The following is an 18,182-nucleotide window of genomic DNA, read 5'->3' as shown; positions in this document are numbered from 1 at the left end:
CAATGCAACCAACAACTGAACTTAGAATATGCAGAACTTGGTTTATCTGTCTTTTGACTGACACCCTCTACTTACCTCCAAATTCTCAGTTGTCATTAGACAACTGGGATTTTTACTGGGGGGAGGAGGCTCATTGCTCATTTTCACTCTTCTAAAGCTGCTTCAGCAGAGGTGTCATGTTTTACTCATTTCTCTGTCTCCAGAACCTATCATAGATCTAGTACCAAGAGATACTTAATGCATCATCTATGAATGAAAATGAAAATACAAGAGTGAGTAGATAGATGTGTGTTGCTATGAATAATTATGTGTAGCCTAGTGCTACCTACCATATTAGAATAGTTATAAAAAGAAATAGATAAGTGAATGTGAAAATTTCAGGAAGCCTAGACTGATGAAACCATGCAGAGTTTAATTCTTTGTACTTTCTATCTGCTGTGAGAGGGGACAACTGTCAATAGCTGTGAGGTTATAATCTCAGCCTTATTCTGGTGGGATTCTAAGCAGGTAGAAAGGACTTGAATTTTTGCCTTAAGCAAAGTGAAAAAAAAAAGTGGATATAAGATGAATAGGCAAAGACATGCCTATGCATAAATTGAAAATTTAGGACAACGAAGAACTCCTCCTCTGTGCATAAAGACATCGACTTAGGCATTATGGGGTAAATTATAGGGGAAGGTTGGTGCTTTATAATCAGTACTGCTGCAATGACATTGAACTAGTGGCTTTGCTGTTATCATTTGGAAGTTTGTTTCTTTCTCTTTTTTTCCCTAAATCAACAGTGATTTTTTAAAAAAAAAAAAAAATATTTTTTAGCCTGTATCAATGACCTGCCACCAGCTAGGGAATGAATGTTCTGGTGATAATCGTGGAGAGATAGTGGTCAATGATAATTTCAAAAAGTTTTAAGATAATATAGGTATCTTACAAAATTTTCATATCTTGCTGCTCTTGATTAAGTTTTTCAAGTTAATAACCCCACGCTGTTAACTGGTTTAGGCTGTTTACACGTATTAGGTTATCACACTTAGAGTTGCTCTAGCCCTCCTTCTGATTTGAGCATACCTATGTGCGTTATCTTTTTTTTTTTTTAACATGTAGAAAATTTATCGCTGGAATATAGTAGTATAAAACACCCTGACAACAATTTTAGTATTTGCTATCTATTTTCAGATTCTCTTCATTTATTTTCCTCCTGCTTATGTGGAGTTGTAATCTCCAACAAGAAGCAGTAGCCTCTCTCTTTATTTATTGTTTCAATATAGGGGACAATTACATATAATTAGCTGGATGATACCAGGGCAGTTGCTGGTGGAATTTGCTATGCATGCATTTGCTCCTTCAGGGAGTTCCTTTCTATTTCCTGCACCACTGCTCGGTTGCTGTTTAGAGGACTTACCTCCCCCCCCCCCTTATTTATTGCTTCATTGGTCTAAAGCAGGAAAAATGCGTATGGAAATCGGTATGCAATAGCCTGTGAATTACTATCACAGAAGGCAGAGAAAAAGCTGCATAATAATTAGAAAATACCCAAGAAGGCACCGGGTTAGCTTTCAACAATATACTTATCTGTGGGTGAAGAAATCCAGGTGAATTTGTGTGTGATATTTTTAGAAATCGCATTTTTATACCATGAAAGACATATCTTATGGACACCATCGTATTTGCTCATCATAATATGTTGCACATAATTTGATTTTCAGATATTTGAAGGTCATTCCCTTATGGATTTTTAAAATAATGAACATTCTTAAAAGAATTTCTAAATTAAGTTTGCTTTCTTAAATATAATTTACAGGCCACAAATGAATTTAGTGTGAACATTTCCAAAATATGACCTTAATACCGTTTGTTCCCAGAGTAGATTTGTTGCATTATTCTGTCTTAAGGAATTGGGATACATCATTTAGTATTTCTATTTAACATGTACATGTCTGTTTTCTATCCTGGGAGGATTTAGTTTACAGTATATTTTGCAGGAGATGATGCCAATGTTTAAAGTTAGATACAGTGGTTTGTCATCTAGTGGTTCTTCAATGTACTTGTTTTCTATGGGCCATGCCATGATGGATAAGTAAGATTCTATACAGACATAATGTTTCCCATGGCTTATTGTTATGGTTTCCACAAGCTATCAGGTGCAAAGCATTGACAATATCATCTGCATTTCCTCATGCACTACTAAACACACTGCTGAGAACTTACCTTCTTTCTAGTTGAACATTTTCTACTTGGTAGTCAACTGTTTCTCTTTATGTTTCAGGCTGTCTGCAAAAGAAAGCTGTGTAAGAAGACAAATAATGCATGCTTGAGAGACTTGCTAGCTAAGCCAGAAGCCTGTCTTGGGAAGTAGCTGTCCTTCTTATGAAGCCATGAGTGCAAGTATGTGACTGTTCCTATGCTGTGGTCTAACAAGTAAATACCTTGCTCCTCTGTTGGATTCCTTTCCATCTATCTCCCTACCCCCTTGGCCTTCATTATCCATAGTTTGTTTCTTTAGACTATGATTATATTTATTCTTAGCATCTGGGTTATCTTCTTGACTTAGATTGTGATTTCACCCTGACCTATCAATGGATTTGGTCTCTACTGTAGTTCAGAGATGATCCCAAATGCTTATAATTCAATGAAAGTTTTGAAGATGTTATGACTTTGTTTCCTAATTCAGTGATTCCTTTCTCTTGTTCAGAACATTTAATTCTGTTGGCTACTCCTGTGTATGTGTGAATGAATTGAAAAGAGTCATATAAATTACTCAAAAAAAAACCCACTCCCATTTGACATATGAAAAAAGAAGTCCAGAAAAGCCAAACAATTAGCCAAAAGGTACAACTAGCAAGTGAGATGACAGAACCCATAGTTTTTAATGAAATCAAAGGTTTTCCTGTGTATTTCTGTTTTCATCCACAAACCAGGTGTGTGTGTGTGTGTGTGTGTGTGTGTGTGTGTGTGTGTGTGTGTGTGTGTGTGTGTAGGCTATAAGTTAGCCTCAAATATCATTTCTAGGCACAGTCTATCTTGTTGTTTAAGGTGACATTTCTACCTGGAGCTAAGAATTGCCAAATTAGTCTAGGTTAGCCAGCCAGTGAGGCGTTGAACCCTTCTGTTTCTATCCCCCAAATACTAGGATTGCAAGTGCACACCACCACATTTGGCTTTTTACATGAGTATTGGAGATCAAACTTGCATGGTGAATACTTTACTGAGCCATCTATCCAACCCACATAATCAGCCACATACTATATATATATAGTATGTGTATGTGTATATATATGTATGAGTATTCTGTCCTCTACTTCCTAAATTAATACTGCTTTACCACTCTGGGACTCTTCATTCCTATCCAGGGTTACTTTCTGGATCAAAATATGGAACCACAATATGTTATAATCAGGTAGACATTACAGAAGCCCAACTCTAAAACTCACTCACAAATTATTTACTGTGCAGGGTTTTGTGGTTAAAAATAATTCCTAAATTTAATTTTCTGTTTGTACACTTGTTGCTTTCCTTTCCTAAGTGAGTCTTTTGTATTTCTTCACTCAAATATCCTTCCAAATCAAACACAAATTATTAATAGGCAAACCTGCACTTCAACATTAGCTGGATTTCTCACTTTATCTGTTGCCCAAGTTCCTATGGGTTGTACAGTCTGAAGACTCTCTATAGTAAACATAGGAACACTTTGTATCTGAACTCCCTTCATTGCTTAGCACAGGTAGTTTTGTAGGAACACACAATGACCCCATTAGCCATGCTAAATTGTTATGGCAAATTAAGTAACTGCAAATCTAGTACTTAAAGCTTGTCCCCATTATGTCAATTTAGTATTTTCTTGGGGAATTGTTGTATCTAAAATGTAGGAAGAAGATTGGCTAGATTCCTCCAAGTATTCAACTCAGCATTCGAGTGGTCTCAGGTCAGTTTCTATGATGAATGTTGGTTAAAAGTTCTAAAGGAATTAACAGACATGTTCAGTTGAGTTGCCCCTGTGTCTTGTCCCAGTTAGAACAAGAGACTTGAACCTATTGAGTGTGTGTTTGATGAGTCTTTGAAGAGATCTGGTCGATATGCCAGCTTTTCCTTTGACCACTTGTACAACTTCAAAATGTCATTTTCTGTTTCTGACTTTCTTTTCTTACTTATAACATGTGTTGAAGAATAGTACTATTTTCAGAATTATTGTAGGAATTGAGGTATTCCCATAAAGTCTTGGTCATAGCTTTTGTTAATAAAGTGAGAAATACCAGTTTTTGTATGCCTCAATACTAGAATTAAGTAAAATATAATAAAAATGCTTATCAAATAATAAAGCATTGATTCTATCCAATACCATAAGATATAAATTTGCAAAGCACCATGGGAAGGAAATGCAAATAAAATGAATGGACATTATCTTTAAGGAACATAAATCAATTGTGTTTGTATTGTCCTGATGCTTTCCTTTTTTTAATAGACCCCATGAGCATTTGACATTCATTTTTTATTTCAGCTTCTCATTAAGAAAATATTATCTTTCAATATTAATTCATTTCTCCTTTCCATTTCTTTTCCAGTTCATGTCTGTTTGGCAGCATCACAAAAACCACTTCTCATAGGTGTTGTTTATTTTTAATTTCATTTTATTATTACAATCTATAAAACTCTCCCTCAGCCAGAAGACTTATCCTCACTTCTGTCCCCAAGAAGCTAAAACAGACTGACAGCACACAAGACAAGCCTTCATTTCCAATAGTAACATAAGGCAAATTTCCTGTTCTCTTAGTGTTGAGCTGACCAATTCTTTAGTTCTACTTGTTAAGAGGGGCCTTCTACCTGAAGCCAAGGCAGAGCGAGGAAAATATTCAATAATGCATTTCTTATGCCCCCAAATATCTGTCTGAAAACAGAAAGAAGTTAAACACTTTGTTCAATCATTTATTAAAATGAAAGTAGCACCCTGGAGCTGCAGGAACAGGGGAAGCCATTGCCAGGTTCAATTTATTTTTAGCTGTTGTGAATTGTACATGAAAAAGACCCCAGTGTGCAGCCCTGTCCTGCTGACATTTCCACTAGGTAATGTACCCTTTGCTCCACTCCTTTTGAAAACCCCTCCAGTTATTTTGTGAGATAAACAACAGGCACCTCTGCTTCAGTGCATTATTTTGCTTGGGCTTAATGACCTGCTTGCTCCAACCGGATGTGGTCTCCTCCTCCTGCACAAAGGGAAATGTTAGAACAGCTCCATGCTTAGAAAACTGTTTCCATGTGCTCAGTTTACCTGGTGTGGGGATAATTCTATGCATTTGCTTCTCAAACTTCTCCCTCTTAGATACCTAAAGGATTCTGGTGGTAGGCAGTGTATCAGGGAGAGAACTTAAAGGGACAGAGAAATACAACTGTTGCTTGATCAGCTCTTGCTTTTATGATCATGACCTTTTTGGACTTATTTGACTTAGGGCCCAGCAGATCTACTTGATAATGAGCATTACATTTACATTTAAAATAGGGGGATTACATACAAATTGCCATAGCTTAATATATAATATCTACTGTAGGGTATTCACCCTCCCCAAACTACTTGCTCTGTTTTGGGGGGTCTGAAATTCGGAAGAGTGGCAATCTTTGTCACTTCCTCCAGAAGAGTATTTACTTCCTGAAATTGAAAGAGAAAAGGATTGGAATTTTGGATGAATGTGTGTGTGTGTGTGTGTGTGTTTATATGAAGCATATTTTTTTCTTTAAAATACAGAATACGCTGAGTAACTCATCAAACATAGAATGCAGTAGATTTTCATAAAGCAAGCATGTCACAAGTTTCCATGTAACTGCCCCTCCCCTCATGGACTAGAACACTATTGGTACACAGGAAGTCGGGGCCCTTTCTAACCAGTAATTCCTCTCTCATCTTCTCTAATGGCTGTAATGTTCTCATTTCTAGATCTCTGCATTTCACTTGCTGGGTTTCAGCAGCGTGCAAACTGGAGTCCTTAACAGGATGCACTCTACAGTTTCTGCCTCTACTTATCTGAGCTGTAAGCATGAGACTCTGTGGTTGTTTGAAGCAATGAATTAATTTTATTGCTGCCCACTCTTTGGATCATTTATGTGCGCTCATTCTGATGGGCATTCGAGCTCCTATTTAACTTCAGATGTTTTATTCAACGTGGTATGAACATTTATATACACTTGGATATATAAATTAACGCTCATATTTTATTTGAGTGTTTGACTATGAGTGAAAGGGGGTATAGATCCACTCACAGTAGATTCTTATAGTCTTCTTCAAAGTGGACAAAGCAATGAACTGTTTCACTAACATTATATTAAAATTCGCTTTACTTCATAATACTGGGTTAGTTGTTTTTGTTTTAATCACTCCAGCAGCTAGGTCAAGGTGTTTTATTGATGATTTCATAATTATTTATGTTTTGTGATATGTGTGTCTGATCGCCTAAATGAGAACCACACATATTCAGTGCCAGTTGAGGCATAAAGAGAGGTTAAGATACCCAGGAACTGGAGTTGCTGGTTGTTGTTTGACACTCAATGTGGGTTCTGGAAACCAAAACCTGATCCTCTGTAGTGGCAACAACTGCTCTTAACCACCAAGCAAACTTTCTCCAGCATGTTATTGAGGTTTTAATGTGTGTCAAACAGCTTTTATAGATCTTGTATCAGAGTATCTTGATTTTGAACTTCCTGTTTTAATATCTTGCTCATTCTTTTATTACATTAGCTATTTTCTTTGGATTTTTATATGCCCTATTATGGGCCCAGTTTTGATTTATGTGTTGTGTATGATTAACTGCTCAAGGTCTGATTAGTCAATACATTAGTTGTAGATTTTGATGTACAGATGTCCTTAATCATCTGACTTACTGCTTTTCTCATTTGTGCTAATACTTTTGTGACCCATTAAAAATCATTATCCACCTAAAGATTGTGGAGATATTGTCCTCTTATATTCTATTTTGCAATCTTTATTTTTAGTTTTTCCATTTCTCTTTCTCTAGAACTGATTTTTGTGTCTGCTGTAGAAGAGGAGTAAAATCTGAATTTTTCTATGTGAAAATCTAAGTAAACCGTGCTAGATACCAATTATTGAAAAACAGAGTGCTACCTCACATCTGTACAGTGCTATTATTTTTGTCATGTGTTAATTGCCTGTACATGCTGGTACTATTACTTTTAAAAATATCTTTATTTTATGTGTATGGTATTTTTCCTGCATATGGGTGTGTGTGTATGTGTGTGTGTGTGTGTGTGTGTGTGTGTGTGTGTGTGTACAGCGTTTATGTGCCTAGTGTCTGAGGAAATCAGAAGAGGGTATCAGATGTCCTGGAACTGTAGTTTCAGAGGGTTGTGAATACCATGCAGGTGATGGGAACTGAACCTGGGTCCTTGGCAAGAGTAGCTGGTGCTCTTAACTACTGAGCCATTGCTCCAGGACTATTTCTTGATGTGTTTCTATCCTTATATCAGTGCCATATTTTGTTAATGAGATAGATTCATAAGTTTTGTTCTCAATAGAATTTCTCCCAATACATCAGTTCTTAAAGATTATCTTCAGTCTTTTTACCAACCTTTGCACTTAAACACAAGTATATGTAACAGTTTATAGTACATGACCTTCAAGCATATGCAAAACAAACAAACAACATACCAATTTCGTGTGTGTCCATTACTCCACTTATACATTTATGGTCATTCTCACAACATTTATATGATCATCTATGTTCTATCACCCAGACATTATTTACATGTAAATTCCATATTCCATGTAATTTCATTTTTAGTTTACTTTCTCCCCCCTTTCCTTTCTTTCTTTTTCTTTCCTTTTCTTGTATTTTTGATAATGGGTCTTATTGGCCAAGGTAACCTTGAGCCTGCTATGTAGCCAAGGATGGCTTTGAACTACTGATAAGCCTGTATTTACTGCTCAGGTGCCTTGTTCGCCTGCTTCTACACTTCTAATACTTATATGTATTTTCCAACTGCTTTAAGAAACAGTTGTATCAATACCTAGTATCTACAATTTTAATCAACAGACATAAGAAGAGTAGATAGGTGGGCAATTGACAGCTCTAAGTCATATTTAAGTGCAAATTAGAGCAACCGATTTCCACTGAAAACTATTTTTATACAGTAAACTTGTACTTTCAACCACTGGTATCTGTGGTTGAATAAAATATGGCAGAAAATTGTACTAATATGGTATAAAGTTATTAAATAAGTCATAATGATGTATGACATTAAAATTAACTGTTTTTATAAGACATCACAGATAATCACTTGAAATAAAACTATTGTTTGATCATTTTTACACTTATTAGAAACAATGCAAGTGAATTTGGACAATTAACTATAGTGCTTTTAGCTGGTGAACATTAATTTTTAATTGGTTTTAACTAGAAAGTAAATTCAAATTTTAAAAATATAATTCATGTTGTATCTATTATGAAATAAGTAGTGATGAATGATTTACATAAGCTAGAAATATTACCCAATTTCTCTTGGTTTTGTACGATAATTAAAATACATTTCTAAGTTTGCTAAAGTGGCTGAATTCTCTTTCATCCCACCTCTGTGTGGCTAATTTGGTCTCAGCTTGTGTTCTTGTTTTTTTATTTGTGGTCAGAAGAAATCAACAGTATAACTGAAACATCAGTAAACTAATATGTGTGTACACATATATGAAATTTAATTATTTATTAAGCCAACTAAATTCATTTCATACAAAATATGTTATGCGACCTAGTAAGTAATGAACCTTATTAAACTTTTAAGAAAATGTACAAAGTAAAATAACAACTCAAGTGTTCTTTATTCATTTTTATAAAACAGCTTTGTTGAAGAATAATTTTATTGATATTGTATCAATTTTCAAATTATAGTTACAGCATGCATGCTCTAATAGTTTACATAAAGTAAAATACACATAGATTAAGTTTATAGTTTGGAATGCCTTCATGTGCTCATAGGTCATGAATCTACTAACGCACGGAGGGTAATCCTCACATTCCCTGTGCTTATTTACCATTTACCTATCTTCCCCAGAGGCAGTAACAATTCTCTTTCTAGACTGAATTGAAGTGCAAAAATTAGAAGCTGAACATATTGGGAGTGTGAAGATGATGCTGAAAAGTTCATCTGTGTTTTTCTCTTTCTGCTTTATATTTTATAAATCTTTCTTCCCAGCCGATTGCATCTAAAAAGAGAAATAAGGAATGAACATATTTTCATTTGGCTGCTTCCAGCTATGCATTGCAATTCAGCAAAAAGACAACAGGAGAGAAATACAAAGAATGTTCCAGCAGGACCGTAAAGCAGTGGTAACCATCTATAGCTGCTTGATGGCATGCACTCATGCCTTACTGCAAGTGGAGAATATGATGTGTGGGAGCTCAACCCCAGTATAATCAAAATAAACCTTCCTTCCACAGGCCCTTCAGAGACCAGAGTCTATCTTAAAGGAAATTATTATACCTAAAATACATTGTTCCCTGCAGGCCATTTCAGGCCTTCTTTCTCTTGTTTTCCATCAAGCTATAGGCCCAGTCCTTAGCTCAATTCTTGCTTCTTGTTTTTCTTTTTCAATTAAGTCCTTATGTGGGCATGACTGACCTAGTTCAACACATTTGTGAAATACAGGATCTCAGACCTTTTCAAACATCAATAACCTGGGCATATTTCTGAAGTCTGCTTCTCTGGGCTCAAGCCTCAGATCTGATATTCCTAGGGAGCCCTCAGCTTCTGTTGCTGCTAGTCCCAGACTATACTTGAAGAATGAAGGTTGTATGGATTTCTGACCCAGGACATCTCCAAAGCCTCTTGGAATTTGGAGGGAAAATATAAATTTGTGGTAATGTGCCAGATGTGCTTAATTAGACCCTCCACCAAAGAAGAGTCTAGCAATTGTTACCTTTGAAAGCTTCCTCACGTGAAATTCACCACATCCAAGATGCTGTAAAAGGTAACATGCCATAGGACATGTTCACTGTTCAATCAGAAAGCAGATTTGACTCTGGATGTGGTCCTAAGTCTGGGCTCTCCTGGGTGTTATGTTTTATTTGCTCAATATGGTGAGGTAGATATTACATAGGGTAGGATCTGGGGAGACCAGGGTAGTTGCTTGAATAATGACACTCATACTCAAAATGGGGTGATCATAGAAGCTGTTATTTACCAATTTTATTGGTATATTTGTCTATTTTATTTATTGGTTAGACCTGATCTTTGCTTTCTGAAGGACTGTCAGTTTACAACATTGAGACACCTCAAAAATAAGTGAAATGTTAGTTTACAGTCTTAGGTGGGTAGATAAGGGTACCCTGAAGAGGTTTTTTAGAAGATATTTATCATCTAGCCAATGAAATTGTTAATTAGTAGATATGGACTAAGGCCCAGGAACCCACATTTTAGATAAACCCCTTAGATAATTTGGTTTTGGTTTTATAGGGTTTCTTCTTGGATAATATCACTCTATACAACCCAAACTATCGTGAAACTCAATATGTATATAGCCAAGGCTAGCCTAGAACTTGCCATCTTAATGCCGGAAATGGATTATGGGCATTGACTTTAATCCCATAGATGCCTTTTTTTTTTTTTTCAAAATTGAATCTGCCTTTCAGTGAATCATTGCTTTTTCAGGTGGGTGTGGTATGTGTCTCCAAACCCCTTAACATTTTGGGATTACATTATAATCTATCATAAGGCATTTAAGAATTGACTGAATGCTTTTTGATTTCACCAAAAAAAAACTGTATACATTTACTATTTCACCACTCATTTTCAAAATTTTCTAAAAATTTGTTGGGAAAATAATTGCATCAATATAAAAGGGTGGCACTGTTAAAAAAAAAAAAAACAGCAGATTCAAGCTAATCTCATTCCTTCACTTGAATTAGAATCTCTGAGGTGACGCCTGTAAATGTGCAGGTAGTATAAAATGTGCTAAATTAGCAAATAGTACAGGTAGATCTTCTGTGCAAAGGGATGTTTAGAGATTCTTAACTTGGCCTTACACAATATTTCTTTTATGCTTCCTAGCCTTTCCTCTGTCTGCTCTTAAAAACCCTGCTGATAAAGCTTGCCAAATGCAGTAGTATGTTTTATTAGCAAAAAATATATTTATGATGTTTTTTAAAGAACAGAAAGCTGGATTTTCTTCAAAAGGACAGCTACTGTAATGGCGAGATGGTAGGGGTGAGTTAAGGGAAGACACATTCCAGATGGATCTTAGGTAGGGTGTTTCTGGTCTAGGAGACCTTACAATATTCTTGATAGAGTCAGGCCATGGTGCTCCGATGGAAACGATGGAGAATGAGAACTTAATGGGATGAAACTGATTTAGTGAGAGTCTTGATCCCATTGGACAATGTGGACATGAAGAAAGAAACCCTAAGAGTTCATAGTAGGTTGACTAGAGTTCGGTAAAGAAAACTACTTTCTACCATCACTGTCTTCCACCATCTTCCTCACTGAACCCCCTCCTTTAATGATTTGCATACCGTAAGTTGAAGCAGAAGGGAATTTTTTTTTTCTCTCTTTACTTCTTTATCCAACTCCAAAGAACATGAAATGGGCATACAACAGGGTCTCAGGAATGCAGAAAACAAATCTTTATTTGTTCCCATAATGTCTTTGCCATTCTCTTTCTCTTCTAAGACTCCCAGCTGAGGTTTGATACTAGACATGAGCTGTAATTGTTCTCAGAGGGAAATTCTGGTCACTCTTCTCTCTTCTCTTGGTTCATCTTGCCTGGAATTTTAAAAGTGGTTCCATTCCTAACTTGTCCTGTGTCTACTGGATCTTCCATCTAATTAATTATACTAAATCTTACAGAAGGTAGCCTGTATTCCAGAAGATTCCCCATCCTTGCAAATGTTAATTATTTTAAAGTTTTTAATCTAAAACTCTCTAAAATGTTATCCTGAATCATATTTATATGAATCAATACTATATTTCCAGCTTTTTAAAAGTTCCCTATATCACTTTATAATGTTTCTGGATCTTTGATCTCTAAGTTTGTCTGGGCATATTCTAAAAAGAAATTAATGGCTATGTGATTAAATTTGAAATTCAAATATCCCCAGAATATTCTAAATATATGCATTTTGTCTCATGGCAAGATCTGAAATTTTTCGAGTACTTAGGTTTTTCTCCAGCTCTTGGTAATTTGTTGACTTACACTCGAGTTATTTTCTCTTCCTATCTATGTTTCCCACTTGTATTGCCTGAAAGCTGTATTCATAGTCTAGAACAAAGAGACATACTTATTCTGTCTCTGGCAGAATGTCAGGCAGCTTTCAACAGGCTTAGAATTAATGACTCCTGGGCATAACTGGGGGACAGCAATAGACTCAGTAGCAAATGACTGTCATAAATTGTTAAAATTAAGTAATAACTCCACACATTGTTCTGAAGCTTGTGATTTTAACAAAGAAATACTAACTTATGAAAAATCTACAAATGGTTAGTGCAAAGGCTCTTTCTTGAAGAAGAGATTTTGTTTGCAGGTCTATGGATAAACTTAATCACCCAAACAAATCATTAATAAGCATATTTCTGGCATGCAGTAAATTTTAAAAAAACACCTAGTATATATTCTAGTTCATGGAAAGGCTGAGAATGAGTACTTCACAGCTACTCTAAACAAATGAACAAAAGATAACCCTTGGTCTGATTAGGCAGTAAAGTTATCGGCAATGTGATTTTCTCTCCTAACTAAAAATGCAACACTGAATATTTTCTAGGTAATTGGATAAGTTTTGAAACTTTATTTTTCTTCTGGAGAAGAGTGGGGATAGCAGCTGAAGGGTAGGGAGTCAATCACCTTTCTGTTAATACGAAGGCTATTTTTAATCATATGGTTTAGGTTTTATACCAATATCCTTTCATTACTTCTTATCTAAAACTTGCCTAACTCTCCTCTTAAAGGGCAGCATATGAAATCTTGGAACACTTTCAATTCCCAGGCTGTGTTGCCTTTTTACCTTAATTTTGAGGAATGGAGAGATCTCAGCTAGGAAATATCAGGAGACTTTTGGAAGCCCTCTCAAGCAGAACAGTGTTTAATATAGTACCCCTTTTTACACACTAGATATGCTGTCACGGCATAAGAAAATATTACCCCTGAGAGGACATCTGAGCCAACTGCTCGCCCACACAAAATTCCAGGCGGGCAACAGTAATTCCTGAGGTGTGGAATGGAAAACCTCCTTCTTCATGGTAAAGGGCGGGTTTTAAATATTTAGTTCTAAGTCTAGAGAAAAAAATAAAGCACCAATAGTGTTGAGGAAGAGAGGCAAACAGCACCTCTTGAACTAAGCCATCTGCTTGCACAGCCATCAGACTGCATCCATTCCCTTTTTCTCCTTGTCGTTTTCCTATCAACTCTTATGTCTTTGCTATCACCATCTATGTCCACTCCTCTTCTGCACCTTCCCCATCTGTCATACTGAAGCCTGGCTTTGAACACGACATTTCTGTTCAGGGAAGTCAACCTAGCTTCCAGGATTTTCAGTATGATTCCAGACCCCTTGCTTTCCACGCAAAGGAGTCCTCTCTGTCATATTCTTAAGACCTGTGTTCTTCAAGATGACTGATGACTCCATAGGACTGGTAGATACCTGATGTGTCTGCACACACAGCACATTCTGCTGTTATTCATGATGCTGTTTATTCTAAAACCACCCCAGTGTGGAAAATAGATGCTTAGTACTTGTCTACCATTGGTATGTGACGCTGCATTCTCCATCAACAATTTCCTTGAGATAATTCTTCATTTAAGCATCTGGTTAGCCTCATCTATGATGTGTGTGTGTGTGTGTGTGTGTGTGTGTGTATGTGTGTGTGTGTGTGTGCATGTCTGTATTCCTGCATGTGATTGTAAAAACTTCATATCAAAGAGCATGTGTGAAAGTCAGAGGACAAACTAAGTGTTGGTTCTTATTTTCCACTTTGGTGGAGACACAGACTTTTGTTGGCAGATATGATACAAAGCTGGCCCTGGAGTGCTAGGGAGCCTTCTAGTTCCATATGCCCTAGGAAGACTGGGATGGTGGATACCCACCACTTAGTCTAGCTTTATGTGGTTCTAGGGATCTGAACTCAGGTACTCAACACTTTTGCAATGAGCACTTTACCTACTGAGCCATTTTCCCAGCCCTCATCTATGTTTTTTTTTTCCATATTCTTTTATTTCGTTTACTTTGTATCCATTACATAATAAGACAAAAATTACCATAACTATTATGAACTGAATGTTTCTCTAATCACTTCTTATGCTTAAGCCTTTGCCATTAAGATGACCTATTTAGATAAGGGGTCATTAATGGCATGACTAAGATTAAATGAGGTCTTCATAAGGTGAAGGTCCTGATCTGATAACAATAAACATTTTCATAAGAGGCATCTGAAAGTCCACTCTCTCTTTTATGTGAGTGAGCCATCAATAAGGCAACTGTTTGAAAAGAAGGAAGGGAGTCTCTGCCATACCCTAACCAAGCTGAGACAGCAGTGTGTAGTCTCCAGAAACACGAGAAGATAAGTTTGCATGGTTAAAAGCAATCAGTCCAGAAGTTTTTATGAAAGTCTTAACTAATTAAAGATTTAAAAGTACATATTTGTATATACTTAAAATATCAAAGTATCAAAAGCAGTAGCAATGCGCATACTAAGTCTGATACACTCAGGTGCATTCATACACATTGATCCAATCACAGAACTTTCTGTTAACTTTGAGGAACACTGTTAATTTTTAATGATACACTAGAACCAATCTGATAAAATATACTCTTTACCATTAAAACCCAAATGGATATTTTTATGTACAAGACACAAGAGACAGAATGACTAACATTTAAACATATTATAGGTATATGTAAGTGCATATACTTATACATACATGATATTTAATGCTCAGAATAGTATGTTTAAGAGAGGAATTATTTCTTTTCTCTAAATACTGCTGTTATGTTTGTTTTCTTCCTTTCTCTTACAGCTGTGGGCCTGTGATGGAGGACATCCCTAAAATACGAACTGCTCCACATTTTCATTAAGCGAGTACTTAGGAGTAAGTTTAGTTCATGACAACATAGCATGTGGAGTTCAAGCTGGGTCATAGAATTTTACGTCTTCCTGAAACAGCTTATAGTCTACTCTCGCTTTTGAAATTATTTTTGACAGTTCATCCAATTTTGCTGCCCTCTGTGGGTACCACAGGACTAGACAAGTTGCCTTAGACACCAACTAACACTTTGGGCATGACTTTTCTATGTTAACAGCCAGTTAAAGGTAAAAGTGAGAAAGACACTCATATGTCTACAAACCAATCATTTAATTCCTGGACACTCTATTAAATTTTCTCTTCATGGTATTTTTGTTTTATCTGGTTTTCACCACAAGATCTCAGATATCAAATGCTGGGTCTGTATTTGCTGATATTTACCCCTCAACTTTTGAACTTGTAATATAATATGCTAACTGCATGGTTAATAATTCAAAGTGACAGATACTGGTCTATCTACTAATGTTTTAAGGGAGATGATCCATCAGTTACTAACTCATAATAGATTGATTTGCCAGGCATTTACTGTTGAAAGTACAGACTGCATTCACCTAACATTGTTTGATTATTTGGAAGACATCCGACTGAAAACATACAGTTTCTGTGTCATTGCTTTTTAACATAACCTATGCCAGGAACATACAATTTTATTTTCCCTCTAATATTAGACTTTTCCTATGGAACCTCATAGATATTAGTCAGGATTATACTGAAATGGAGGTACCTTTCCATGTCTTTCCAATCACTGGTGTCAAATATATTTTTGTAATTAATAAAAAAAGAAATGGTAATTTTAGTACAATAAAGACATGGTCCCTACCGAAATAATTCTAGCTAAATCTTGAATGATATGAACTATATTTCTTTATGATTACCATGAAAGTCTAGAGCAACATTTTTTCAAGGTGCCCTGTGCATTTTCATGTGGTTTCCCACTGCTAGCTCCTTGAACTTGTTTCAGAATGTCCAAATTCTCTTTGTGTTTCCATCCTGGGTGTAAGATAAATTATTTCTTAGATTAACTTATTATAGACACCAACATCTTTGTTTTTAGCTTTTGAAAACAAGAATATAATTTTAATGGAATAAAAAAAAACATTATTTTCTTAATGAGTAAGAATATCAAGGTTGTGGTTGGGATGAAATTAAATTACTTAAATTGTAATACATTATGTTTACCTCAAAAGCAATTATCTTGCTATTAAAGTTGTATTGTTGAAAATGAAAGTGCTTTAATTACTTTGAGTACAATGTGTTAATTTGAATAAAATTTCATAACTTCTATGAATTCTTAAAATAAGCTTAACAACAAAGGAAAGGTTAGTGCTCCTTTGTGCACTCAGGGAAGCAGAAAAACAAAACATCTTTAGGAGAACAGATCACCAGAAAACCAATAATGTGGGAAAGAAAACTGATTTTTAGTGTGGACTGTCAAGTTGACAGACCTTATAGTCACCTGGGACACAGCCTTCATGAACAGCTATGAGGGATTATACTGGTTATGTTCATTGGAGTTGGAAAACCCATCCTAAGCATGACCCCCTGAGTTGGATCCTGAACTAGAAAGAAGGCAGCTAACATCCATAGTCCCAGAAGGTGCCACCCAGGCTGTTGTGGGAGAAAAAGCATCAATGGTCTTACCCAGCTGTGAACCCTGTAAACTAAGAGACCACCCTGCCAGGCAAGATGAGTCCACTTGTGTAATAGTGGTACTCCTGCTATTAGGATAACCAACCACTCTATGAAAGTGAGGACTACTCCACAGGAAGGACATAGATGGCTGGTCCTGAAAGCCTCGTCAAAAACCCATGGAGGCTATAGGCCCTGAGAGTAAAGAAAATCTTGTTTTTCAGCTAAATTGACATAGCATCAAAAGTCTGTGTAAAAGTTTTTATGTTCATAGACAAAAGCCACTCTCAGACTTAATCAGAGAAGCCTGCCATTTCAACAAACAGTAGTAAAAGCATAGACTCATGGCTGCACAAGACTCTGTTATTAAGTGACAGATTAATACTTCCTCCTAAATAAGGCATTTATACCATTCCCACTAAGGCTCAGAGAACACTGTAGAAGAGGTGAGGGAAAGAACATAAGAGCTATAAGACAGGGAGAAGGGCAGAATCTCAGGTCTTGAGCAGTAGCCATCACAATCACAGATTGGCAGATGCCAATGTTGGGTCTGCACAAAAGTGTGACACATCAGCAGTCAGGTATGGAGGGAGAAGGGGCTCAGGGCCCCCATCCATCATGGTTAAAATATTTGTTCCCAGTACATTCAGGGAGAAGGGAGTCATTGCCTTCAATTGTGTACCCACTTTAATAGATCAACCCAATGGTCACACAGACAGCCCTGAGCTTAATGTGTGTGTGTGTGTGTGTGTGTGTGTGTGTGTGTGTGTGTGTGTGTGTGTAAAGAGGTCATGAATTTGAAGGTGAGTAGGGAAGGGTGTATAGGAGTATTTAGATGGAGGAAAAGGAAGGTCGAAAAAAACAAATAAATAAATAAAATAGGTTTCCAAACAAACTCAAAAGTCATGAATCTAGAAAAGGGACATATAGGGAGGAGGGAGGGCTCATTGAGATGGGAGATAAAAAGAGGGCAGAAGGAGAGACTAATCATAATGTGTTTCATACACATATGATGTTTTCAAAGAACAAACTTAATAAAACAAATAAAAGTAATCTACACACACACACAAACACATACACACACTGACTCAGAATGGTAGTCTGGGATAGCGTTTTCAGACACAAGTCTCAAAGGGACTGTAAATTTTATTTCATTCATGGATTCAGAACTTAATAGATTATTGAGAAGTGGTAAAATTGTGGAAATGGAAGCCTAGTTAAAGGAAAAGTCCCTGTGGTGTAGCCTTTAAGAGCGCAACAGGTTCTTTAGCCCTTCCTGATACTCTCTTGATTTCCTGGCTGCAGTAAAGTGAGCAGCCTCTTCCATGGGTTCTGCTGCCAAGCTGTTCCTTCTTTCCAAGGCCCAGGACTGTGGCTCAAGCTGAAGTGGAATTGACCTTGAACTTCTGTGGTCAAGCTGTGAATCAAATAAAACTTTCTTCCTTTCGATTTGATCTCTCAGGTGTTTCTCACTGCAGTGATTATAGTAAAACCACAG

The 18,182-nt window shown here is 36.4% G+C and overlaps 1 long non-coding RNA gene across 1 annotated transcript in view; it reads left to right on the top strand.

Moving 5' to 3' along the window:
- The window catches only part of LOC119089003, a 156,998-nt gene that overhangs the window by 126,595 nt on the left and 12,221 nt on the right, over positions 1 to 18,182 (top strand). The window contains exon 4 of the long non-coding RNA XR_005092779.1: positions 2,264 to 2,382. This is a non-coding gene — a long non-coding RNA (uncharacterized LOC119089003). The remainder of the gene's footprint in view (positions 1 to 2,263; positions 2,383 to 18,182) is intronic.

This window comes from Peromyscus leucopus, chromosome 14 (genome assembly GCF_004664715.2).
Source record: "Peromyscus leucopus breed LL Stock chromosome 14, UCI_PerLeu_2.1, whole genome shotgun sequence".
Taxonomy (NCBI): Eukaryota; Metazoa; Chordata; class Mammalia; order Rodentia; family Cricetidae; genus Peromyscus; species Peromyscus leucopus.
This window is presented reverse-complemented; position numbering and strand designations above follow the sequence as displayed.